Source organism: Sus scrofa, chromosome 9 (genome assembly GCF_054392235.1).
Source record: "Sus scrofa isolate SSC_HxYL_T2T_F1_AM1 chromosome 9, Sscrofa_HxYL_maternal_Yorkshire_Landrace_v2.0, whole genome shotgun sequence".
NCBI lineage: Eukaryota > Metazoa > Chordata > Mammalia > Artiodactyla > Suidae > Sus > Sus scrofa.
This window is the reverse complement of record NC_139391.1, coordinates 40,294,005-40,321,143: the sequence shown is the minus strand read 5'-3', so window position 1 is coordinate 40,321,143 and position 27,139 is coordinate 40,294,005. Positions and strand designations below refer to the sequence as shown.

Here is a 27,139-nt window from a genome sequence, read left to right as displayed (position 1 = left end):
TTCCTGTTCTTGATCCACCAGCGTGGCTCAGTTCCTGTCTGTCTGCCACACCCAATTCTCTAGAGATCCCTTTGTCTTTTCAATATACTCCCTTTTGCTTAAGATAGCCAGAGTTGTTGGAATTCCTGTCGTGGCGCAGTGGTTAATGAATCCAACTAGGAACCATGAGGTTGCAGGTTCGATCCCTGGCCTCGCTCAGTGGGTTAAGGATCCGGCGTTGTCGTGAGCTTTGGTGTAGGTCACAGATGCAGCTCAGATCCCGCGTTGCTGTGGCTGTGGTATAGTGTAGGCCAGCGGCTACAGCTCTGATTAGACCCCTAGCCTGTGAACCTCCATATGCTGTGGGTTCAGCCCTAGAAAAGACAAAAAAAAAAAAAAAAAAAAAAAAAAAGATAGCCAGAGTTTGTTTGGTATACATGCAAACAAAAGCACCTGAACTCACAGAATTAAGGAAATATGCATTATTAGTCTAGCCTATGCTCTTTGGTTACCAGAGATAGGAGCCCACACAACTTCCCTGAGGTATGGAGGCAAGACCTAAAATCACAGACACAGAGACCAAAGTCTTATGGGAGAAGATGTTGGGAAATTGCTGGGAACAAAAGGTGACCCTCAGAGGCCATGTGGACTCTCATCTCTTTCAGGTTTTTTTTGCATAAATGCTTTTTTCCTCTGCCTTATTGGTCCATTTCTTTTGATTACTTACAGTTTCTTTATCTTCATAATTTTCACTTCCTCTTTCTTGACCCTTCTATGGAATTTGCATGACCTTTTTTAGGTATGCTATTATTGAAGCATTTCAGTTTCAAGCTCTCTATCTCTTTACCTAAAATCTTGACAATGGAACTGATGAGGGCTTAGATAGGGATATACTTCAGTCCAATCAGCTATATTAGGGAACTGGGGCTCATGACTGGGTATATGCCTTCAGCAGGGACTCCCAGGTTAGGTTCATGGGCAGGGAAGGTAGTAGAACTTTTCTAATAGAGAGTTGCATTGTGATGTGATGTGATATGGTGCAATGCTGGGAAATGATATGATATGAAGGCCTAGGTACAGCACAATTTTTGGAAGCAGACCCGAGATGCTTCATCGGTTACATATTTTGAGTACCCACCATGTGCCAGGTAAAGAGCAAGGAATTGAGGAGGTTATAGAGATAACATGAGCCTCCTTCAAGGATTTTTTAATACACGCAATCACAAACACACCACACACACAACATTAAGGAATGAAATAACATCTACCTGATTAAGTGTGAAACTTGTCTTACCCACAAAGTGATAGAGGAATTCAAAAGAAGGAAAGGTCATGTTGAGCTTTGGTGATCAGGGTGCCCTATAAAGAGAAGGGGGACTCTGTGATCTTGAGGGAAGGGAAGCACTGGGGTTTATTGATAAGATTATTGAAAAGAAGAAAAGAGGTGGAGTTGATTGATAAGAAGTGGAGTGATACTGAATGGTAGGATGGGGTAGAAGCGTGGACATCTGAATGGGCTGCGAGACAAAATTTGAAGAAGTGAGGTCCAGAAAGTGAAGATCACCCATTTAAAAATTTTTACCTGGTGCCATCACAGTACTAAGGTAACCTGTAGGTTTGTCAATACAAACAAGGAGAGGGAAAGATATGTGCATTTAAATTTGAGTAGTGAAGATGGGAGACTTAAGAGTCTGAAAATGGCAAACTATATCATTAGAACCAAACATGGTACTGCAAATCTGGGCAAGATATAAGAATGTCTGGATGAAGCATCAGAGAGCTTAAAAAAAAAGAATCAGGTAAAATTCTGCTCCAGGATTTGAGGGAAATGATGGGACCCCTTGGGGATGAACCTGGCATTTAGGGCTGCATTTCCCCTTGGAATGTTAGCTAACTCCAGAGGTGGGGGTGACCTATAAGTTGATAAATGCCTCTGACAGTCTTATGGGCAGAAAAACAAAAAAAATAAAAATTAAAAATACAAAGGACACTAGTCCAGTGGCCAACACAGGAAAAAATCCTGATGAATCTTCTCGGGTTAGGACTAAGAAGAATACAGTCATATTAGAGATGTCAAATAATTTCAGATGCTAAAATTGAATTGAGGTCACCTTAAATTTTTAGTATATGCCCAAGCACCTACAGAAACAAAAATAAATCTTCTTTGGAAAGAGACAATATTTGAACCTCAAAGTATTCCTACAACCAATTTTGCAAATACAAAACTGGAACACAATCAAAGATGATGAGCCACATGAGGAAGTAAGACCACATGGGCAACACTAGCAAGAGGACCGAGCAATAAAATCAGACCCACTGGGGCTCCAGATATTAGTTTTACCACACTTAGACTGTTAAACAACTGTGCTTCTTATGTCCAAGACTACAAAAGAGAAGACTGAAAATTTTGGCAAATAACTAGGAATTTTAAGATGAAATTTCTGGAACAAAATGCTATAAAAATTGAAAGTTATAATCCAATCCAACTGAAAGTTAAATCTCATACTCGCACAGATGAAAGGATAATTCATGAAGAAAATTTAAGGAAAAAAAAAAACAGGAAACAAAGGAATAAAAAATACAAAAGAAAGAGTAAGCAATATAGAGGATATAATGACAAGGTCTAATATGAATTTAATTAAAATCCCAAATGTTAAAGAGAAGGAAAACAGGATAGAAACAACAGTTGAAAACACAGTGACTGAGAATTTTCCAAAACTGATGACAGACATCAAATCACAAATTTAAGAAATCATGTTAAGGATAAATGAAAATATATTCACAACTAGACACACCATTAAAAACTTCTGAAAATTAAACACGCAAAAAAATATCTTAATACCAGCTAAAGAAAATATCAAGTCACTTCCAAAGAGCCTCTTGCTTTCACTATCTTAAGAATATCTGCAAATCAATTAAAATTTAAAGGAAACAACTCAACAGAATAAAGGACAAGAAATCTGAACAGGCACTTCACAAGAGAGGATATCCAAATGGCATAAACTTATAAAAACATGCTTAGTTTCATTAATAATCAAGAAAATAGGAGTTCCCGTCGAGGCGCAGTGGTTAACGAATCCGACTAGGAACCATGAGGTTGTGGGTTCGGTCCCTGCCCTTGCTCAGTGGGTTGACGATCCGGCCGGCGTTGCCGTGAGCTGTGGTGTAGGTTGCAGACGTGGCTCGGATCCCGCGTTGCTGTGGCTCTGGCGTAGGCTGGTGGCTGCAGCTCCGATTCAACCTCTAGCCTGGGAACCTCCATATGCTGCGGGAGCGGCCCAAGAAATAGCAAAAAGACAAAAAAAAGAAAAAAAAAATCAAGAAAATATAAATTAAAATTATAATGAAATTATAATAATATTCTACAACATACTCAACAAAATGGATTTTAAGTAGACAATATAAAATGTTGATGAGGATCTGGAGCAAAGGGAACTCTCATACCCTTTCAGATACCAATGATACTACACCTTTCAAAAACCAATTGTTAGTGCCTACGAAAGCTGAACAAATATATATTCTATGACCCAGTAATTTCAGGCATCAACAATGAAAAACACATATAAGAAAATTCATAGCAGCACTATTTGTAATAGTCCCAAACTAGAAAATACTTAAATGCCTATAGATAGCAGAATAGATAAAGATCACAGCACATCCACACAATAAAATAATATACAGGTGTTTTGGGGGTTTGTTTTGTTTTGTTTTTCTTAGGGGCACACCCATGTCATATGGAGTTTCCCAGGCTAGGGGTTGAATTGGAGCTGCAGCTGCTGGCCTGCACCACAGCCTCAGCAACGCTGGATTCTTAACCCACTGAGCAAGGCCAGGGATAGAACCTGCATCCTTATGGATCTACTAGGGTTTTTTTTTTACCAGAGTCATGACGGGAACTCCAGCAGCTTTATTTTTATAAAGGCTTTACTGAGAATAAACTCACTACAGCTACATGCAGTAAAATGATTGAATCTCAAACACTGAGCAAAAACAGTCAGACACAAAAGGATGCATAATTTATTATACAAATTTTAAAGAGCATGCAAAACTAGCATTTAGAAATGTATAAACAGTGCCAAAGCAGTGATTTCTGTAAAAGTCAAGGGAGTAGTACCTGGGTAGTGATATGGGGATACTGAGGTGCTTGGCATCTTCTATCTTTTTAACTTGGGGGTTTTTTTAACAAGTGCTCATTTTGTGATAAATAATTGAGCTGGATATTTTTGTTCACTTTTCTATGTTACATTTCACAGTAAAAGACAAAAGTTTTAAAGAAAAGAAGCAGTCAGGTTTTCCTATAACTATTATATATTGCAGATTTACTCAGTGTCAGGAACTACACGGAGCACTTACATAAACTACTTCATAGAATCATCCTAATGAAACTGAGAAGTACATTTTATCTCTGCCCCTCTTCCCATTTACTGAGCCTTAATTTCCTTAACTGAAAAATGGGAATGATATTATCCCACCTCAAGAGGTTATCGTAGGAATTGAATGAAATCTATGAAAAGAGCTTAAAAAAGTGACACATGGAAACTGCTATTTAAGGGTTAGCCATTATTTCAGTAAAGTACTGAGATGCAGTGAAGTCAGGTAGCTTGCACAAGCCCACCTAGTTAATAAGAAAGAAACTAGAATGTGAGCCAGTGTCAGACTCTAGAGCTGGTGCCCCTTCTGCCCCATGAACCGTGCATCCCTGAAATGCTCTGCAAGCTTTATGTCAGACACCAGAGCCATTCAGCTGTAGAACAGGAAAGCTGAGACGCCACCTGGCCTCAGCCTGTCCCTTCCTCTGGGAGAGCAGAGGCATTTGTTCTCTATCTGTCTTCACTTACTGAACTGACATCACTTATTCATGATCGAAACTTCATTTTTTTCAAGGAGTGGAGATTGTCTCATTGCGTATCCCAAGCTAAATTAATAAAGGAAATGCTTTTGGGGTGTGGGCAGTCAGAGACAGTGGGCTCTGCAACTGTACCTTCCACAGGAAGAGGGTCACAGAGATTCCTCTACAGCCCTTCCAAGCAACCCTTGTGGGCGCAGAGATAGCATCAAGCACCTGCAGGGAGATAGCAGATACCAGAGGGCAGAGGTGCTGGAATTCAGAGAGGTAACTAATAGAAAGGAGATGGGAAGAAAACGCAGGGCAGGTGGGCAAGGCGAGAGAATAATTCTCTTCATCTCAGTTTTCTCTTTTCTTTCTTCTTTTATGTCTAATTTTTGTAATTTCCCATTGGAACGAAATGATGTTCCTAAAGATGGTTGTGGTTGGCTTTCCCTCCCTCTTCCACTTACTCTTAACGTAATCCCACTTATTAAGTCAACCAAGACCCTATAATATTTTACAGTTTACCAAGAGTTTTTACGCATAGGAATTCCTGACTTCAAAAAAACAAAAGACCAAACAATTAAATTAAATTAAAACATGTATGAATGCTCATAGAAATGGTTGGGGACTTCCTATTTAAGCTCTGACATGTAAAAAGCTTGGAAGTCATCACTCACCTTTATAAAAAGAAAATGTAAACAAATGGAAAATTAATGCCTCTTCTTGGACCCATCAGAGGGACACATTACTGTAATCCTATGGAGCATTATCCTTAGACTCGTAACCCTGGAAGTATGATGGGGAAGAGAAAAGCAAAACAAACACACAAAACATTGGATTCTACCTGACACCTGCTATCTATTCAGAGGGTTTGTATCTGATCAGAATTAATGTGGCAGATGGAGCCAAATGAGTAGTGACTGTTACCTTCCTGGAATTATTTCAGGTTATTCTGTATCTTCAGCCATATATCAGGAAGACTAAAATGGGAAACATACACATACAGAGTGTACACATTTATGAAAAAGACAATTTAGAGAAGTCATGAGTACAGATCTAGCAGACCCAAAGCACCAGGCCCAGACTGTTTCTCTGATGAATTCTATGAAACATTTAAGAAAGAAATAATACCAATTTTCCACTATCTTTCCTGACAATAGAAGCAGAGGAAATAGTTTCTAAGTTATTCGATTAGGTTAGCATTACTCCAACACTAAAATCAGTTAAAGACACTATAAGAAAAGAAAATTACAGGCTAACATCTCTGATGAAGATGGACACAAAAATCCTCAACAAAATATTAGCAAGTTAAATCCAACAATGTATACAAAAAATTAAACATCACAACCAAGTGGGACTTATCTGATGTGTGCAAGGCTGGTTCAACATTCAAAAATCAACCAGTATAACCCACGATCCTAACAAACTGAAGGAAAAAAAATCTCACGATCCCATCAATCAATGTAGAAAAGCATTTGACAAAACCCAACACCCAATCACGAAAAATCTCGCAGTTAACTAGGAATTGAGAGGAAACTCAACTTTATAAAAGACACCTACAGAAACCTACAGCTACCACCAGACTTAATGGTAAAAGACTAAATACCTCCCCTCTGAAATCCATAACAGCAGTTCATGTTGTGGCTCAGGGGGTTACAAACCCAACCAGCATCCATGAGGCCTCACTCAGTGGGTTAAGGATCCTTTGATGCTGCGGCTGTGGTGTAAGCCAGCAGCTGCAGCTCCAATTCAACCCCTTACCTGGGAACTTCCATACGCCGCAGTGCAGCCCTAAAAAGCAAAAAAAATTAAAAACTTAAGTTAGTAACAAGGGAAGGATGTCCTCTCTCACCGCTCCCATTCAACGTCATACTGGAAGTCTTAGCGAAGGCAATAAGAAAACAAAAAGTATACAGATGTGAAAGGAAAGGAAACTGTCTTTATCCACAGATAACATGATTGTCTATGTTGAAAACACAAAAACCTACCCCCCCCCAAAAAAAAATCTGGAACAGTAACAAGTATGGCAAGGTCTCGGGACACAAGTTCAACATACAAAAGTCAGATGCATTCCTGTATACTAGCAATGAACAATTGGAACTGTAATTTAAAAAAAAATACTATTTACAATAGCACTTAAAAAAGAAAGTACTTAGGTATAAATCTAACAAACTGTAGTTGCCAGTATGGCTCAGTGAGTTAAGAACCCAACAGAGTGTCCGTAAGGATGTGGGTTCTATCCCTAGCCTTGCTCAGTGGGTTAAGGATCTGGCATTGCCTCAAGCTGTGGTATACGTTGCAGATGAGGCTCAGATCCACCACTGCTGTGGCTCTAGCTGTGGCGTAGGCCTCAGCTGCAGCTCCAATTCAACCCCTACCCTGGGAACTTCCAAATGCTACAGGTGCCATAAGAAGAAAAAAAATTAAATTAAATTAATTTTTTTAAATAGGCATAGATAGGATCTGTACATGGAAAAATACAAAACACTGGTATACTGCTCAAAGAAGAGCTAAATAAACGGAGAGATATCCCATGTTTGATGAATTAAAAGACTCAATATTGTTAAGATTTCCATTGTTCCCAACTTGATCTATAGATTCAACGCAATCCCAATAAAAATCCCAGCAAAGTGTTTTGTAGATACTGACAAAGCATTTGCAAAGTTTATGAGGTGCTGTGGACTGAATTTTGTTCCCCTCAAAATTCCTATATTGAAGGCCCAACCCCAGAGTGACTGCATGTGGAGAAAGGGCTTTTCTGAAAGTAATTAAGGTTAAATAAGGTTGTCAGAGTAGGGCCCCTGGTCTGATAGGAATAATGTCCTTATAAGAGGACACCAGGGCTTGCTCTCTCTCTACCATATGAAGACACAGTCTGCACACCATTAAATGAGCTCTCACTAGAACCCAATTATGCTGACACACTGATCTCAGACTTTCTGCCTCCAGAACAGTAAGAAAATTCTTTTCTCTTGTTTAAGCTACCCAATCTATGGTATTCTATTATGACAGCCCAAGTGAACTAATTCCTACCGAAAGGCAAAAAACCTAGAATAACCCACACAGTCCCAAAGAACAAGAGCAAAATTGGACAACTCATGCTGCCTGATTTTAAGAATTATAAATCTACAGTAACCAACACAGCATGATATTGATGAAAAACTAGGCATACAGATCAATGGAACAGAAGCAAGAGCCCAGAGACAGACACACATAAATACAGTCAACCGATTTTTTGACAAAAGTGCAAAGGAATTCCATGGAGAAAAGTCGTTTCAACATAATGCAAAATATGAACCCAGACACAGACCTTAGACCTTACCCCCAAATTAACTCAAAAATGAATCACAGACCAGAATGTAAAATGCAAAACTATAAAACTTCTAAAAGAAAACATAGGAGAAGATCTGTGATACTGAGTTGATAATGAGTTTTTTGATACAGCATCAAAAGCATGATCTGTGAAAGGGAAAAACTGATGCTGAACTTCATTAAAATAAAAAAACAAAAACCCAACATTCTGCTCTACAAAAGACACTGTTAAGAGAATGAAAAAAAAAACCACCGACTTTGAGAAAATACTTGCAAAACATATATCAGATAAATGACTTCTTTCCAAAATATACAAAGAACGCCTTGCCTCGAATTCAGTAAGTCGACAAACAATCCAATCAAAACTGCAACAACAGGAGTTCCCGTCGTGGCGCAGTGGTTAACGAATCCGACTAGGAAACAAGAGGTTGCGGGTTCGGTCCCTGCCCTTGCTCAATGGGTTAATGATCCGGCGTTGCTGTGAGCTGTGGTGTAGGTTGCAGACGCGGCTCGGATCCTGCGTTGCTGTGGCTCTGGCGTAGGCCCGTGGCTACAGCTCGGATTGGACCCCTAGCCTGGGAACCTCCATACGCCGGGGCGGGAGCGGCCCAAGAAATAGCAAAAAGACAAAACAAAACAAAACAAAAAAAAAAAACCTGCAACAACAGCCTAAAGACCAAAGCTGGAACAATTTAAAAGCAAAAATAAATAAATAATGTAGTATCGGATCAGAACTAAAGTATAAAACAAACATCCTGATATAAAAAAACGAAGGAATAGAAAAGACATCCTTAGGGCAGAAGAATCCCAAGTAATTTATGTAGATACTCTGACCCCAGGGAGAAGGAACATCACCCACCCACATACCCCCTACCCTCCTTAAGTGTGGACTGTGCATAGTAACTTCTTTCCAAAGAGTTTAGTTTGGAAAAGAGTTCAAGGGGTGTAAAGTAACTTATTTCTGCAGAAGTAACCTCAGCCAGGTGATGGGGTCAACATGCACAATGATGAGTCGTGGTGATCGTACCTACCCTGGTGTGATGAGAATGGTACTTTGTCTCTGTGGTTTTCCTCCCTAAAACCCATCAGCCCAGTCTATTGATGAGTAAACAGACAAACCTCAACTGAGAAACGTTCTATAAAATACCTGACCCATACTCATCGAACTGTCAAGTCATCAAAAACTAAGTCTGAGAAATTGTCACAGCCAAGAGGAGATGTGAAACTGAATGAAATGGGGGGGGGGGGTGTCAGAAATATGAAGAAGAGAGTTCCGGCTGCGGAGCAATGGGATTGACGGTGTTTCCGCAGCTGGGACACAGGTTCAGTCAGTGGCCTGGGCACCGTGGATTAAAGGATCTAAAGTTGCTGCAACTGTGGCATAGATCACAGCCTCCGCTGGGGTTCAGTCCCTGCCTGGGAACTTCCCTATGCTACCCTGTGGCCCTTAAAAAAAAAAGGAAATGAAGAACGGAAAAAGGACTTTAGATAAAAACTAAAGAAATCTAAATAAAGTATGGATTGTGATTAATAATATTATACCAATATTGGTTCATTAATTGGTTCAGTAATGGGTCATATAATGTAAGGTGTAGTACTATTACTACAAGAAACTGAATGCGGGGTACATGGGAATTCTCCGTGCTCTCTTGGCAATTTTTCTGTGAATCTAAATCTATTATAAGTTGTTTTTTGTTTTTGTATTTGTTTTTAAACTGAGCTGTGGTTCTTATTATTTTCCCCCATTTTAAGATCAGGAGACCGAGTTTCTGAAAAGTTGAAGGTCCCAGCGCTGGAAGGGTGACTCTGGAAGCCAGGTCTTCTGGCCTCTGGGGTCTGTGGTTTTCTTTGCCTTTGGGCTCTCGAAAGTTGTTTTCTTATGCAATAGTGACAAAAATAAAAGGGTGAAGCCGGGAAAGAAAACAATGTAACAGATCACATTAAAAGGCAGTTACAGGAGTTCCCGTCGTAGCGCAGTGGTTAACGAATCCGACTAGGAACCATGAGGTTGCGGGTTCGGTCCCTGCCCTTGCTCAGTGGGTTAACGATCCGGCGTTGCCATGAGCTGTGGTGTAGGTCGCAGACGCGGCTCGGATCCCGCGTTGCTGTGGCTCTGGTGTAGGCCGGTGGCTACAGCTCCGATTGGACCCCTAGCCTAGGAACCTCCATATGCCGCGGGAGCAGCCCAAGACCAAGAAATAGCAAAAAGACCAAAAAAAAAAAAAAGGCAGTTACAGCCAAATTCTCAGCTGTGACCGGCTGCTGCCCCAGAGGGACCCACCAACATACGACTCACCCGCGGGGAATCAGCCCAGCGGCCCCGCCTTGCTCGCGGGCAGTGACTCGCCTGTCCCTGCGCCTTCCCCCAGCCCCGCCCAGCCTCCCGGCCCTGCCCACCGCGCGCGGCCGCCTCCGCCTCCCAGGAGCCGCGGGGCGCCTGCTTCCGTCCCAGACCAGCGGCTTCGTTGTCATCCCCCGGCAGCCGGGGCACGCAAGCTGGGCTACGTTTAAACGGCATCGCTGATTGCTTTGTAATTGCTTCTGCTCTCGGTGGCTTGTCGGAGCACTTCTGATTTGCTTTAAACTTAAAAAAACGCTCCCTCCCGTGCCAGCTTGCTTTTTGGTATTTATCCAGGATGTCTGTGAATGAAATCGTTTCCTGACCTCATGCTGATGTACCAACTTCCCTGGGTACCTCCTGGGGCCTTACCACGCTGGGCATGAAAGGCGGGCTCCAGGACCCTGCGTGCGCGCGGGCTGCCCTGGGGCCACATGGAGAGCTTCCCCCAAGACAGGAACCACTGCCCAGGGCGGACTGGACAGGTTTGCTTGTGGCCAGGCTGCCACTGGGCTTCCTTTGAAAAGTTGAAGTGGATTTGCTGTTCCCTTTTATCACCTCCTCAGGTGACTCTGCCCTGGCACCTGCCCTTGTTTCCTTGCTGCTGTCTGCAATGCTGGCCATTCCTCCTTTTCTGCCTGAGAGACGCCTTCCTACCCTTCAAGGTCAAGCTCTCAGGTCACCTCTGGGGAGCCTGGCACCCTAATATCCGCCCCACTGCACTCCCACTCACCAGGTTTATTCCGTGAACACGCCTGTAACCTATGTTTCTCCCGCCTTCACACAGAGGCCTTTTCTAGATTATTTCCCATCCGTGCCAAGTAAGCTCGGAGCCTTGAATTTATTCCCAAGCTGTGTACGTGTGTATTGGTGTATAGAGGGGGGATAGTGGGGGTTCCCACGACTGAATTCTAGTGTCTTTCACTTGCCTCCCGCCTGCTCTGGCTCCTCGTGTTGATGTCTCCTCTTGCTGCCAGTCCTCCCCAAGGCCACCAGTACTCTGTGACGCTACTAGAGTCACAGTATCTGGTCCAGCCTGTTGCCTCTGCCTTCAGTCGGATGGAGAGGACTGCACACCAGCACCAGGGGGACCTGCACCTCTCCCACTGGCTGTGTGTGGGCCTGTGGCACAGCGACTGGAAGTCATGTACTGGCAGAATCTTGAAAGCCAAAGTCTGGGCCATATCCAACCAGAAGGGCTAAACAGCGACAAGAGACAAGGCTCGCATGGAAGATGTTGTGGAAAGAGGCAGATTTAGGGTGAGGCTCTGAAGCATATGCTTTAGGGCCTCCTCACGTACGGTGGCCCCTTCCCAGGCTCTGCACCTGTTTTTGTATTCAGAGTTTGATATTTTTCCTAAAGAGAGTCTAAAATTACATAAGCTTCAGGTCCCACCAAACCTGAATTTGTCCCAGGTAGAGAAGGTAGAAAGACCAAAGATGCAGAATAGTGGAGAAAAGGAAAAACTACAAATCAGACCAATTCCAGGTATGGACCAAGGATGCCCACAGCAGGGCATCAGGAACCAATGAGTTCACTTACAAAGCCTGGAGCAGGAATTCCCTGGTGGTGCAGCAGGTTAAGGATCTGGCATTGTCACTGCTGTGGTGAGGGTTTCAGTTCCTGGCCCCTGAACTTTAGCATGTGATGGGTGGGGGTGGGGGGAGCCTGGAGTAGAATAGATATACCTGGGCATACCTGAAACCTGCTGGGTCCATTGTCCAAGGGCACTGCCATTTCCATGCTCCACCGGCCACCCTCGGTGAGGAAAATACTGATGACTCCTTTTTGTGCTGCCCTGCGCGTCAGGACTGCAATTAGTCCATATGCCACTGGAAAAAGACGCCCCTTCCTCTGATACGTACAGCCCCTCTCCAAGGAGACTTTGGCCAGCGGAGCTCAGCCTGGATTTCAGCCCTCTCTCACCCCCTCAGCTGAGTACCCCTGTGTAATAAACAACCTACTCATCCCCCCGGGCAACCTAACTCAACAGGGGCTGCAAAGCAGGGCTGAGTTAAGCACCCGTGTCCCAGAGATTTTAGCCAAAGATTTCTTCCAGTTCTTATTCCCTCTGCAGTAGGGCGCCCTCACCAAGAGCTCCAGTGTAAGCCCTCGTGAGCTAAACCACAGGACAATCAGGATAAGCCTAGTTAGTGCGGACGGCAGCAAGTAGACAGCAGTTCAAATCCCAGTTCTGCCATTTACTGCTTGGTTAGCCTGGGGCAAGTCCTTTATCCCATTGAACCTCTGTTTTTATCTGTGAAATGATGCCTACAATGCATTCCTCTGAGAGTTGTGGAGAGGATGAAAGGAGATAATACTGATATATCAAAAGTATCTGGTCCATAACAAGAACTCCATCCATTGTAGCTGTAATTGTTGAGTGAGAGACACTTAAAATGATCCCCCACCTCCCACCTAGGATCAAGTTGTCACACCTCCACTCATGCCTCAGGGTGAGTTCCCCAGCCTCATCAGTGCCTGATACAAAGAGTTTCCTACAGGTTTGTTTAGCAGGTCCTCGGAAACTGGCTAGACACAACGAGACAGTGCAACACAGACACCTGAGCATCTATCTCGGTATTAGACTGTGTGTTCCTCAATGGCAGGAAGTGGTCTCAGTGATCTTTGTGTCACTGAGGGTGCCTGATCATTAACAGCTGTTGAATTAAAGACTGGCCATCAAACTCTCTGATGTCAGCTGCCTTCTCATGCAAGGGGGTCCTTCTGGGCTGCTTCACTGCTTCAGGTTCTGTCTCGAATCAAAAGACAGATCGTTATGGAAAAGAGGATGCTACTTTAAGACCCCACAGACGTGGATGCTTTCAGGACGAATTTCATTAGACTTAGATTCTTTACAGAAAACAAGGAAAAAGCCCAAAGAGTTTGAAGGTTGGTTCGTAAATGTTTAAAGATCTAGTAAATATATCATAGATTTTTTTTTTTGTACAGTGAAGCCCTGATAGATATGTCCATGACTAATGGCTCTAATGACAGTATTAACATTTTTTAATATTTTCCAGCTTTCCACATGCTGACCATAGGACTAAGTACTTTTGTGCGCACTAACTGACTTGGCTCTTACAACTACTCCATGAGGCGGATCCTTTTATTTTATAGATGAAAAACTGGGGTGTTCCCGCTGTGGCACAGTAGGATCAGGGGCGTCTCTGCAGAGCCAGGATGCAGGTTCAATCCCCACCTGGCACAGTGGCCTAAAAGGATCTGGTGTTGCCCCAGCGGCAGAGGTTGCAGCTGAGACTCGGATCTGATCCCTGGCCCAGGAACTTCATATGCCATGGGGTGGCCAAAGAAAGAAAGAAAGAAAGAAAAAATTGAGAAACGGAGCCATAGACAGGTTAATAAGTAAGGTTAGGTGTGCCCAAGGTCACATAGCTAATAAATAGTGGAGCTGAGATGTGAACCTAGCAATTAGGAGCCAGAGACTTTGCTGATTACTCCTTCACTCTGCCACCTCTGACTGCGGGTTCAGAGATCAAAGCTGCTGGCACAGATGTCTGACCATCCTCCAAGTCAGCCTGGAGAAACATATCATAATAAGACCCCATAATTTTTGTGCCCTTATGAAACCACAAGAAAGGTAAAAATCAGACAAAAGGAGGGAAATTATTATTTGCAGATATTATGATCATAGAGCTGGAAAACTAAAGAGAATCTACTGAAGAAGTGCCCCAAACAATAGGATTGAAATAACATCACAAAATTAATTTTTAAAAAGCAATAGTTTTTCTAGAAACAACGACCAGCCGGAAAATATAATGAAAGAAAAAATACCATTGAGAATTGTAATGCAAAAGAAAAAAATATCTAGTAAAAACTTAACAAGCAATCTATAAGATTGTTTTTCTCCCTTGTTATCAATACATACATTTTACTCAGAATTATACCCACTTTTTTTTTCTTTTTTGGCGCTACCTTTGGCACATGGGAGTTTCCCAGGCCCGGGATCGAATCTGAGCCACAGCTACAGCTTACACAACAGCTGAGGGAACACCGGATCCTTAACCCACTGCACCACAGTAGGAACTCCAGAATTATATCAACTTTGATGTGTTCCGAGAACAAGTCTTTTTTGTTGTTGTTGTTGTTGTTATTGTTGCTATTTCTTGGGCCGCTCCCGCGGCATATGGAGGTTCCCAGGCTAGGGGTTGAATCGGAGCTGTAGCCACCGGCCTACACCAGAGCCACAGCAACTTGGGATCCGAGCCGCGTCTGCAACCTACACCACAGCTCACGGCAACGCCGGATCGTTAACCCACTGAGCAAGGGCAGGGACCGAACCCGCAACCTCATGGTTCCTAGTCGGATTCGTTAACCACTGCGCCACGACGGGAACTCCCAGAACAAGTCTTTTCAATTATGAGCTCCACCAAGCTGATTTAAATTCTCAGTTTTATACACTGCTACTCTTCAACAATTTCCATTTTCCCATATGTTTCCTTTTTAACAAAATCAATTTTTATCAGAATTATTTTCCATATAACTTTTCAAACAAATATTGCATTCATTGATCAAGTTTATCTGTGTCAAATATTGATGAGTTATTATTTCTGCCATCAGCAAGTTTCCTTTGCCACCATTTGAACAAGCCTTGTTTTCTTGAATCCAGTTTTGCGTATCTAAATTGTACTATATGGATCCCTACCAATAAATGATGTCTAATTCTAGTTGCTGTCAGTTTTATTTTGCATTGATTATTTCAACCACAGATACTCATTACGAGCATTCTTTGTAATATATTTCAGGCTCACACAATGGGCCAGGATTGGTCTGTTAGATTTTGTAGCCAATTCTTAAAAGTCAAAAACAAACTGCTCATCACACAATGATATCAACAATTCTCAATTCAACTGACGGTGTCGAAACTGACGGTGTGACACCCAACAACGTACCTTTACTGTGGGGTCAAGACAGTAGAATCATAGCATCCTGAGCAGGCACTGTGCTAAGGGCTCGGCAGGTAAAGATGAAAAGACCAGCTACTCTCCTTTAAAAAAAAAATATGTCTTATGGGCCATCCAGATACCTAAAAAATAAAGATACCATAATGAATAAAGGCTAATGGTAATGTGCTACAAAGATCATATAGGAATTTTGTATGTTTGGGCCCCTAAAAGTAGGAATGAATCTTTCACAGTGAGCTGATGGAGTCTGAAGTGCTGAGATCTGTCCCGCTGAGAGCTTGGCTCTGATGCACATGAACAGGTGTGCTAGGATGAGGGCAGGTAAGCAGAGAGTGGAGAAGTAATGCAGAGTTTAAAGCCAGAATCCAGAGAGTCCTGTGTAGACAAAGTTATGTTCCCTTCCATCTATTTCCTCTCTATCATTTTTATCTCTCTTCTTTTCCATCTGGAAACTTAAAGCTGGAACCTGAGCACCTAGAGATTCCAGACCTGACTTACCCTTCCACGCCCTGGTCCCCCGCTTCCATCAGCGCTTAGGGACAGAGGGGTAGAGCGCCAAGGAACAGAGGCTCAGGGAGCTGACCTCCAGAGAGGAGACTGGCCATCTGCCCTGTGTCAGGACTGCAATGCACCCTCGTGAAAACCTGATTTAAATTCCACATTGTTCTTCCTTCCTCCAGGGCAGTTTGGCCTGGCTCTTAAAACCATTCTTTTTTTAATAATGAATTTATGACCTTGGCAAATATGAATGCTAATCACAGCATTAATTCCAGGGTTTATTCAAATGCATCCTTTCAGGCTTTGGTCAAAATGTGCTTTTGTCGGCAAAGTTACTCTATTAATTTTCTTCATTGGACAGAATGTTTGACAAGACAGTAATTGTTTTAGCAGCCAGTGCCCTGCTCAGAAACAGTCAGACTGCGATGCCCGCTGCTGAGGCTCACAGAGGCAGGTCCTCTGTTTCTCGTCCTCAGAATTTCCTCTGCTGCCTGTAACCCACCACCCATACAAATTAGGAAGGACAGTGGCCCAGCGAGGGTGGGAGAGCTCTGGGTAAGTCTCCCCACCCATTCTGCCTCCTGGGTCTGACCCAGTGCCACACTCCTCAGCAGTGATGGAGCTAGAAGGCAGCGGAAAGCCCTCACCTCTGGCACCCAGGGGTCACACACCCACTGTCCTCGCCCCCAACAGGCCACACCTGAAGAAGGCAGGCTGAGGAAGCAAACAACACTCTCTGCAAGGAGCTGATTGCAGGCAGGAGTTAATGCTTTGGAACATAGCATTATTGCGTTGATTTTAAATAGATGTTTCGCTTCTCTTTAACAATGAACTGTGGTCTCTGAAGGGAGCCAAAAGAAATCAAAGGAAGAAAACAGAAGAAATAAGAAACAGGAAAAACAACTCACCCCCCACCCAGGTCTTCCTAGGTTGTTGCTCGAGAACGATCTTTAAAATTCTGTTTCCAGTTGCTGGGTCTCTGACAGCGCAATTGTGATAAACTGATGAATGTCTATTTATACGAAAACATAAAACATATGGATGCTTATTGAGAGGACAAATGCATTTTGACAGATATCTAATTTCATTCCACTGATAGGATGTATTTTGTCAGACTCTTCATTTCACTGGAGACACAATCGCTTTTGGTTTCCAGTTCCCTGCCATGGTGGAAATGCATTTGTCAGGCCCTCCAGCCCCAAGATAGGATTAAAATATTGCCATCACAACGCCGCTTAAAACCAGGGAAAACGGTAAACATCTCCCATTACCCACTCACACAAGAAATATGGCCAAGTAAATATCTTTGTGCATCCAATCGGGGAGCAAAGAGAATTCTTCAAAATTCTTCAGCAGAGATTGTTGGCAAATACCAGCCACCCATGACATATTGAATTACATGTGAGCATTTAAAAAAGGAGTTTAACTTCCGCAATGCTTGATGGGCCGAAGAAGGAGGCCCAAGTTGTTCCTGGAAAAATTCTGCTCTTCTTTCATGTTTCAGCTCCAGCTACCTCCTCTGGGAAGCATTTTCTGACTCCCCAGGCAGACTTGAGCTTTCCTCCATATGTGCTCATTATCCTTATCTGTTTGACCATTAGACCTTTTTATCATTCCGCATTTTAATTCTTCTGGTAGAGAACTTGACTTTTCATTTTTGTATTGTCGGTGTATAGAGGAGCATCTAGGACACAGTAGGTGTTCAAGTATTTGTTGAATGAAAAAGAGAAAAAATGCTTATCTCTATTATAGCATTTATCACCCAGAATCACTGATTCACCTACCATTTTCCTCCACCAGATCATGAGTTCCTTGAGTACGAGGCCTAACTTATTCATATCCTTCTCCTCAGCAATGAGCAGTGTCTGGCATACAGTAGATACTCAATAAATGCACTGACTGGATGGAAGGAAGGAGGGCGGGGAGGAATGATGGTTTGAAGCTTCTGGATAGTTCTAAAAGTCACCAGTTACATATACACAAAAAGCATCCCCTTTTTGCAGCACTTGGTCTTTGGATTTTGAACTTTGAATTTCATTTGTCCAAGGATAAGAAGCATCTGTTTGTAAAATGTGTTTTCTGAATACTTCATAAACAACTGGGGAGTACTTAAAAGAAATTTCGAGAAGCTAGCTTGCACGTCTTTTGTTAGAGTATATCAGGTGTCTTCTGATATGCAGTCTCCCATTCTTCCTTAGTAATGAAACTTCCAAATGCTAGCTCTGCACAAGACACCTGGAATAATAACATTTTCCATCCTCCTTTACAGATAAGTCTGATTCTATGACTGCATACTGCCAGTGGGATTTAGGTGGAAAGGTCACACGCAGTTTCCTGCAAGCATCCTTAAAGGAATGGAGGATGGTCTTCTTCCCTTCTTCCACTCGAATACAGATGAGATGGCTGGATCTCAGGCAACCATACTGAACCATGAGTTGACAGCCACATGCTGAGGACATGAGGGCAGCAAGATATCAGCTTAGGTTCCTGACCACTTTGTGGCCTGCCCCAGAAGCCCTGGACTCTCTATCTGTATATTTGTTTTACATGAAAGACACTGTCACTTTTCTATTGCTTGCAGCCTAACTAATCTAACAAATACAGGCTTCCTGCTGGATACAACATGAAAAATATCAAGATTCTATAAATTGAATTGTATAAAATTGAGTTGTATTGAATTGAACTGAACTGAATTCACACTAAGTACACTAAAGCCAAGTCCTTTCAAACAAGAGAAAACTTTACTAGAAACTCTACGTAAGAGATGTTTGAACTTGACCATATATATCCCTGAGAGTAACTAGTCTCATAAGCCTTCCTACTCTGCTCTTGATCAAATTCCTACCTGAAGCTCATTTCATCCTTAACATGAGGGAAGAAAAACAACTACTACTGCTACTGCTAAGATATTCCCTTTGATGGAGTTCCCACTGTGGTTCAGTGGGTTAAGGAGCCAACATTGTCTCTTTGAGGAAGTGGCTTTGATACCTGGCCTCACTCAGTGGGCTAAGGATCCAGTGTCTCCACAAGCTGCGACATAGGTCTCGGATCTGGTAATGCTATGGGGTAGGCCTGCAGCTGCAGCTCCAATTCTACCCCCAGCCAGGGGACTTCCATATGCTGCAGGTGCAGCCATTTAAAAAAAAATATATATACATATTCCCTTCACTTCCATTAGACATAGTCCCACTGGAAAACTGTGGATCAGCCACCAACCTGCCTCTAATAGAAGAGATCCCACATAGAGGAGAGTTTTAACTTGGGGTTGAATGTTCCCACTCCCAGCCTATAACAATGAAACATTTTGATTCAAAGAGGCCAGAGCTCAATTTCCATCTCCATTTAGATCACTTTGACTGTGGTCATTTTTCTGATAATGTCCAGAAATTTCATGGCTTTTTAAGCAAGATGAGGTTGAATGGTTGGATTTACTGCGGGTGAAATGCTGGCAGAAGAAACTTCAATTTAGCAACTGTTATCATAGACTACAAATCGAGGGCTCCTCAGAAGAGTGATGCCATCGAAAACAGTTATTACTCAATGTTAATAAAAAAAATTATGGATCTAATAAAAGTTAATGGGGAAATATCGTGTGCCATAAAAACTGCAGTCAAAGCAAAGAATGCTGGGTTGGGGGAGAAGATTCCATCCTAACTCGGTATTGTCTACGAGCCAGAATGGCTGTGTCCGTAGCCCTTCTGAGTGCAAGTGGTTAGGCAAATCAAATTAAAATGTGGAATACTTAGTGGTAGCATCATCTCCTTCTGCAAAAAGAGAAAGGAGCAAATGAGAAATGGCCAGCAAACCTAATTCAATAACTGGGCATGAGATCTTGGTCCATGGTTGGCTACTTTCAGGAGGAGAGTAAACTTCTCTTTTAGGAACTCTATATGCATTTCCCAGCTAGACAGAGAGCTTGGCTTCTCTATCAGGCACAGTCTTCTGTCTAAACAGAGTGGCTAGGTTCCTAGGAATTTAAGCTTCATGCAGCATCCATGATCCCTACCAAGATAAGGGAAATCAGAGGACGTCAAAGACCTCCCTCCATCCCTTCTGTCGCCGCCCTTGTCAGCCCCCTATCCTTTTCCACCTGGACTCCCCTCCAGCCTCCTAACTGATTTTCCTACCTCTACTCTGGCTTTCTTCTTTCTCTATTCACTCAGATCCAATTGTTCATCTGGAAGCCATTATTCATATTCATTTATGAAGACAATGCTGTTTAAAATCCTTTGGGGGCTTCCCTTGGCTTGTAAACTAAAAACCCCAATCCTTTCAAGGTCCAAAAGCCTTTCTATAGTTTGCATCCTACCCATGTCTGGGTCTCATCATGAACCACACGTCCCCACGCCCAGCCACACTGACAGGAGTGCACCCCTGCACCCTCACTTCCGAGGGTTTGCAGCTTCTGTTCCCACCTCACCCACTGCCTGCTGAGATCATGTGGACTCATCTTTAATTGTATTTCCCCAGGAAGGGCTTCCCTGACCCCAGATGAGGTTAGCTTCTGCTGATGCATGCTCAGAAGGTACTCGTGCTTGCCCTTTTTGTAAAATTCAGGACACTATATATTTTCTGTGCAATGTCAATCTTCCCCACTCAATTTTAGGCCTCCTAATAGTAGGCCCTGTGCCTGTCCTATTTCCTACTTTCCCCCAACCCCTAGTACAGTGCCTGATAACTACAGGCATTCAAATCCTTGTTAACTATCTAAGCGAATAAATACCAGGATGAACTGCCCCCCAAATCTAGAAACTCTGTGCTAATGCCACTGATTACAGAGGTCCTAACCTAGAAGTTTAAAACCCAAATTAGGATGCCGAAGCGCCATTGGTAGGGAGAGAAACGTAGGGGCAGATGATGAGCACAGCCGCTCTGAGAGCTGGAGAAACAGGGAGACTGAATCGCTCCCAAGGTCAGAAGAGAATCTTGCCAGGAAGTCGCTTTCACAGTCATCAAAAAAGAGTTCTCAGGGAGTTCCCGTCATGGCTCAGTGGTAACGAACCTGACTAGGATCCATGAGGTTGCAGGTTCGATCCCTGGCCTCGCTCAGTGGGTTAAGGATCCGGTGTTGCCGTGAGCTGTGGTGTAGGTCGCGACAGGCGCGGCTGGGATCCTGCGTTGCTGTGGCTCTGGTGTAGCCTGGCAGCTGCAGTTCTGATTGGACCCCTAGTCTGGGAACTTCCAATATGCTGCGGGTACAGCCCTAAAAAGACAGGAAAAAAAAAAAAAAGTCTTGAGACTCTTGGAATTGGAAAATCATTATTTTGAAACCATCAGAGTAAAGACTGGTTCAGGCAAGAATTATCAATAGGATGCTAAAACTAGAGGAAAATTCTGATGTTTGCATGGACTTAAGGTGTTTCCCCACAATTGTTTATTTGTTGCAAAGGATAAAATAGTAACTATATGATGAACAAACAGAACAACGCTTTGACCAGTTGATGGAAATTAAGAAGCGCCAGATGGATGGTGTATGACTCCAGATGTGACACCCTGAGAAGGGCACAGCACCACTGAAGGACTTCTCTGGCCTGGAATGCAGAGCCCAAATCTGGTGAGGAGGAAGCATAAAATAAATCCAACATGAGAAACATCCTTTAAAGAAAGATAGGGGTTGGTTCTATATTCACAAATGTCAATGTTATAAAAGAAAATATTATAAAAGACAAAGAAAGGCTGTGGAGATGTTCCAGATTAGAGATGAAAGAGACAAGACCATAAAATGTAATCCATTATCCTAGATTGGATCCTGCATTGGAGGGGGAAAAAATGTTCTAAAGGTCATCTTTGGGTTAAGTGACAAAATTGGAATACAGACACTGAATTAGATAGAGTGTATCAATATTAAATTACTAAAGTTGATAAGTATCTTGTAGATCTGTAAGAGAAAGAGAAAGCACACCACCCCTACTTTGGGGAAATACACACTGAAATAGTTCAGTGTAATAGGTCAGCTTATTTTCATATGGTTAAGAAAAAATATTATACAAACACAGGGAAAGAGACAGACAGAAACAGAGATAACAAATAATAAAGCAAACGGATTCAATGATAAAAATAGAGGAGTCTGGGTGTACTTGGTAGTGTTCTTATTCTTGTAACTTTTGGTAAGTTTGAAATTATTTCTAAATTAAAAAAAAAGTTTAAGGGGCCTTTAGGCTATAACCTACCACCCCTTCAAGATAAGCTCCTCCGGTACCAGGCAGAAGTTAAAAAAAAGCCCTAGCTCTCTTGATGCCAGATCTTTATTTATTTATATTTTTGTCTTTTTGCCTTTTTCTGGGGCCGATCCCATGGCATATGGAGGTTCCCAGGCTACCGATCCAATTGGAGCTGTAGCCTCCGGCCTTCGCCACAGCCACAGCAACGTGGGATCCGAGCCGCGTCTGCGACCCACACCACATCTCACGGCAACGCCAGATCCTCAACCCACTGAGCAAGGCCAGGGATCGAACCTGCAACCTCATGGTTCCTAGTCGGATTCATCAACCACTGAGCCACAAAGGGAACTCCTCTTGATGCCAGATCTTGTGAAGTACCAGAATTTTTCTGAGGTGGAACAGGCAAGGCAAGGCAGAAGGGAGGGGACCCCGCACCAGTTCCCCGAGCCTCAAAATCCACATGAAGAGGGTTGGATGACACCTACACACGAAGTGGGTGGTATTATAAGACAGGAAACCTGAGTTTTGGAAACCCAGTTCTTTCATGGGCAATAAGCATGCATGCATTTTTGCTCCAGAAAGAGACACAATCTTTGTCTTCCAAGCTGTTCAGTATACAAACATCCAAGCAAAGATAGTGTAGTGTCCTGCCTGTAAGAGGGGCTGACTTGGAGAACTGCCTCCCATCAGCACCTTAGCTCTAGCATCCTGTGCAGAAGCCACTGACGTAGGATCTGCTTAGGATCAGGGCTTCTGGGGCTGCCCTTGCCCTCATTTGTTCTCTCAGAGCTAGTGTCCTATCTCCGAGCCCCAGTTCTGCAGCTGAGTCTGAAAGAGGAACAGGATGGGCACATAGCCTTAGCCCGAGGCTGTTACTGTTAGACCCTCAGTGCTGCAACCGGTGACCATTAGTGCAGGACTGTTAAAGGTCCTGATCCACGAACCATCACCCAGGCAGTGGGAACACAGTGACGAGTGGATCACAGCCTTCTCCCCAGAGCCCTCCAAGCCCTCTGACCTCAGGCCAGGGGTGAGCTGGGGGCCCAGGGGCAGGATGGGGGCTGTGACCTGAAGAGCTCCAGAGCCCTTCCCTCGGCTGCCCCACGGTCGGACCCAGACCCCACCTCTGCGACCTAATGACGGTGGCCCAACCGTCTCCCTGGGTTGCAGTCCGCAGGACCTGGCCACTATTTGCACAGCCTGAGGAGCCTGAGAGCTGCCTGGGTCCTGGGCATTTTGCTCCCTCAGTGATGACCAGTGAGCAGGGTCTGGGGACCTACCTCTTCAGCGGTGCCTGGGCACTGGTGGGAGGGCTCAGACCAGGTACTGGATGAACACTCCTGGGCAGAGTCATCCGCCCTTGCAGGAACCTCCTCTGCTTAGCCAAGGTCTGGACCTCAGAGGGCAAAAATTGATGCTTGGGACCCTGAACAAGTAAAACCTTGGCTTACGGGATTTGTGAAGTGTTAAAAAGACCGGAGGCACGGAGACAGAATTTCATGCCTCCCCCTCCCTTTCTTGTATATTACATCTTTAGATAAAAAGTTGCAGAACAGAGAATAGCATTTGTTTTGATGGAGGTTGACAGGAACATGATGACCTGACCTAAGCCACAGCTGTCAGAACAAAGGACCCAGCACCAGGAAGTTTGCCACAGTTAACCACACCCCTTCTCACCTTCTTGTGAAAGAGCTTTGCTCAAAGCTTTGGAGGCATTAGGGGTTTTTTGTCTGTTCGATTTTGCTTTTTAGGGCCACACCCACGGCACATGGAGGTTCCTGTGCTAGGAGTCAAATCAGAGCTGTAGCTGCCACCTACACCTCAGCCACAGCAACACCGGATCTGAGCTGCGTCTGTGACCTACACCACAGCCCATGGCAACCCCAGATCCTTAACCCACTGAGCAAGGCCAGGGATCGAATGCGCAACCTCATGGTTCCTAGTTGGATTGGTTTGCACTGCACCGTGACGGGAACGATTCTTTTTTTTTTTTTAAGGCATGAGCCACTTGTCCCCTTGCATGGCCCTGCCGAAAACCTTTCCTTGCTCCAAACTCCAACATTTTGATATTGTTTGGCCTCACTGTGTGTCAGGAACACAGACTTGGATTTGGTAACAAGACCTGCTTTCCTAATGCCAACTACCTATAGCTGCCCACCTGAATGGCCCACAACCACCATCCCCCAAAACTAATCTAAACTTTCTTTCCAAGCAAATGGGTCCCCAAGGCTCTGAGCCATTGTGGGAGATCTGAGTTGGGACAAAACATGAGAATGGGGCAGAGCTGGCCTGAAGCTGCAGAGCAAGGACCCAAGGAAGACAGGGAGAGCAGCACCCAGGCCAAAGGGGGATGGGGGCAGTTTGCAAACTAATCGTACGGTCCAAACCAGCCACCCTCAAACTTTGGTGTTAGCAGAATCACCCAGAGGGCTGGTTCAAACACAGACTGCTGGATTCCCACCCCAGACATCTCTGATTGACTAGGTCTGAGGTGAAGCCTGCAAATCTGCATTTCTAATAAGTCACCAGGAGGTGCTGGTGCCACCCTGGTCCAGACCTGGTCAATCCAAAGCACTTGCGCTGAGAAAGGATCCTCAGGTTGAGAGCAATGGAATGCAAAGCAGAAGCAGCAAGACCAAAGGTTTAGGAGAACCCGAAGGATATTCTTCATGCTTGCAATCCAGTTTTTATAAAACCCCTCAGCCTTGCTGGTGGGTCAGGGAGGGCACTGTTGGCATCACTTAGGACAATGGTATTGGGCTTCCTGAAGGTGCATGCTTGTTATCCCAGAAGCTATGCCCACCGGTTAAGGATGCTTCCTCCCAGTGTCTGTAGTGGGCTCTGCCCTCGTCTAGTTGGAGTCTTAGGTCCTCCCAGCCTACCTGGTCCCATTAGAGTTAGCCCAGGATGCTAGTTTGTCCCTGTTTGCCTCCCAGCACCCCTCCATTTATCCTTTGTACTCACCCCCGCTCCTCGCAACGTGTTCTCTCCCCTTCTCCCCCTGGCCCGTACTCTGTGTCCCTGGGGCTGATGCCCTAACAGGCTGCAACACCTGGGTAACCTAGTGTCCAGTTCAGTTTGATAAAGGGAGGTGCTGGCAGGAGACAAAGGAGGGTTCCAGCGTTTCTTTTCCACTCCTTCCTCCCCAGGACTGTATCTCTCACAGTATTTGCATCCTTCCTACTGGTGGCTCCTCCATCCTAGGTTCCAGATTTACAACCGGAAAATTATTTTTCTTTTTTCTTTTTTTTTTTTTTGTCTTTTTGCCTTCTCTAGAGCCACTCCCACAGCATATGGAGGTTCCCAGGCTAGGGGTCCAATCGGAGCAGTAGCCACCAGCCTACACCAGGGGCACAGCAACTTGGGATCTGAGCCGCGTCTGCAACTTACACCACAGCTCACAGCAACGCCCGATCCTCAACCCACTGAGCGAGGCCAGGGATCGAACCTGCAACCTCATGGTTTCTAGTCGGATTTGTTAACAACTGTGCCATGATGGGAACACCCCAGGAAATTATTTCTATAAAACAATTTCTTCCTCTCATCCCTTCAGCACTCAGGGTGAGAATGACTTCCTACTATTTCCGATGCATCCTGATCCCATATCTGTGCCCTTAGCCCTGCCCACGCTTCTGTAAGTAGTCCCTTCATTGCAGTCTGCCCCACTTCTGAGTTGGAATCTGTTTCCTGCTGGGATCTTGATGGATACCCCTTCTTCCCTGGCCACACCCCAAGTTGTGCCAGAGCTCCTCCTTTCTGTACCGAGGCACTGACACGGGCCTTTCTCAGTAGCTGTGTGGAGAAATAGCTCCCTTCACCAGCTCGGGCATCCATCCTGATCTCCAGCCCACTCCCCAGGGCTCCCCGGGGATATGGAGGCAACACTGAGGTGAAATACAGCTGATACACCAGAGGCCTTGTCAGCCAGGCATCAGAGAGCTCCTCTCCCCAGGCAGCCTCCCCCAGGCAGAAACAGGGCTTTCTGATAGGGCCAAACAGGGTGAGGCTGAGCCCAGAAAGCCAGTCTGCTCCTGAGGCCCTGCTAACCCTGTTTCCCAAAGTCATGGCAGGAACAGCAGGCTGGTACCAGCAGCACTCCAGAGTCTCCGATACTGTTGCCATGGTAACACTAGGGTCACTGCTTAGCAACGGGCGGAAGCTGCAGGAAGTTGCTAAGGTATTTTCATGTGTGTTAAAGCAAATGGATGTTTATCTCAATCTTGAGTGTAAATACACTGTGGGGGGGGGAGAAAACATACACACACAAACCACTTATTGATGTGCAGAATTGCATCTGCTGATACCTGAGGCGTGGAGAATATGCTTTCTTTCCAGGGGAAACAGACAGAGGACCATGTAGGACCCAAAGGATCACATCCCCTCTTACCCCCCAGCACAGCTGCCCACCTGACTTCCTACTCTCTCCAGACTTAAAACATTCACCACCGCTTAATTTCCAATATGATTTCCAAATCTTTCCCCTTTCCAGTTTTTGAGAAAACACGTAGAGTAGGAATTACATGTGTGGACTCTAAAGGCAGACAGCCTAGGTCTAAAACCTAACTCTGGTCCTTCCTTGCTGTGTTACTTTGGACAAGTAACTTAGCTTCTCTGTGCCTCAACTTCCTCGTTTGTAAAATGGGAATATTAATAGTGCCTACCTCACAGGATTACATGAGAATTAAATAACCTATTCCAAGTCAAGCCCTTAAAACAGCGCCTAGACTAGGACTTTTTTCCCTGTTTTTCAGGAGTTCCTGCTGTGGCGCAGTGGGTTAAGGATCCAGTGTTATCTTTGTGGCAGCACAAGTTCAATCCCCATTCCAGCACAGTGGGTTAAAAGGATCTGACGTTGCCTCAGCCATAGGTCAGATTCAATCCCTGGGCTGGGAACTTGCATATACCTCAGGTGTGGCAAAAGAAAAAAAAAAAAAAAGCTGTTTTCAAAATGAAATCAAGAAAACTTTCCCATAAAGGTGAGCAAGAAGGTGGCCTTATCCTCATGAGGCCCACAGCTATTCCAATGCCAGCAGACTCAGAGTAAAGACCCAACCCTTTGGTTGGTTATTCAAGGTGCCCTCAAATCAAGCTCCA

The 27,139-nt window shown here is 44.3% G+C and overlaps 1 protein-coding gene across 1 annotated transcript in view; it reads right to left on the bottom strand.

The window, feature by feature from the left end:
• Positions 1–27,139, bottom strand: part of LOC102164325 (uncharacterized) — a 221,456-nt gene that overhangs the window by 17,519 nt on the left and 176,798 nt on the right. Inside the window, exons 8-9 of the transcript XR_014815262.1 lie at positions 15,375–15,508; positions 12,160–12,259 (exon numbers count right to left, since the gene is read on the bottom strand). The gene's annotated coding sequence lies outside the window, so the exon portion shown is untranslated. The remainder of the gene's footprint in view (positions 1–12,159; positions 12,260–15,374; positions 15,509–27,139) is intronic.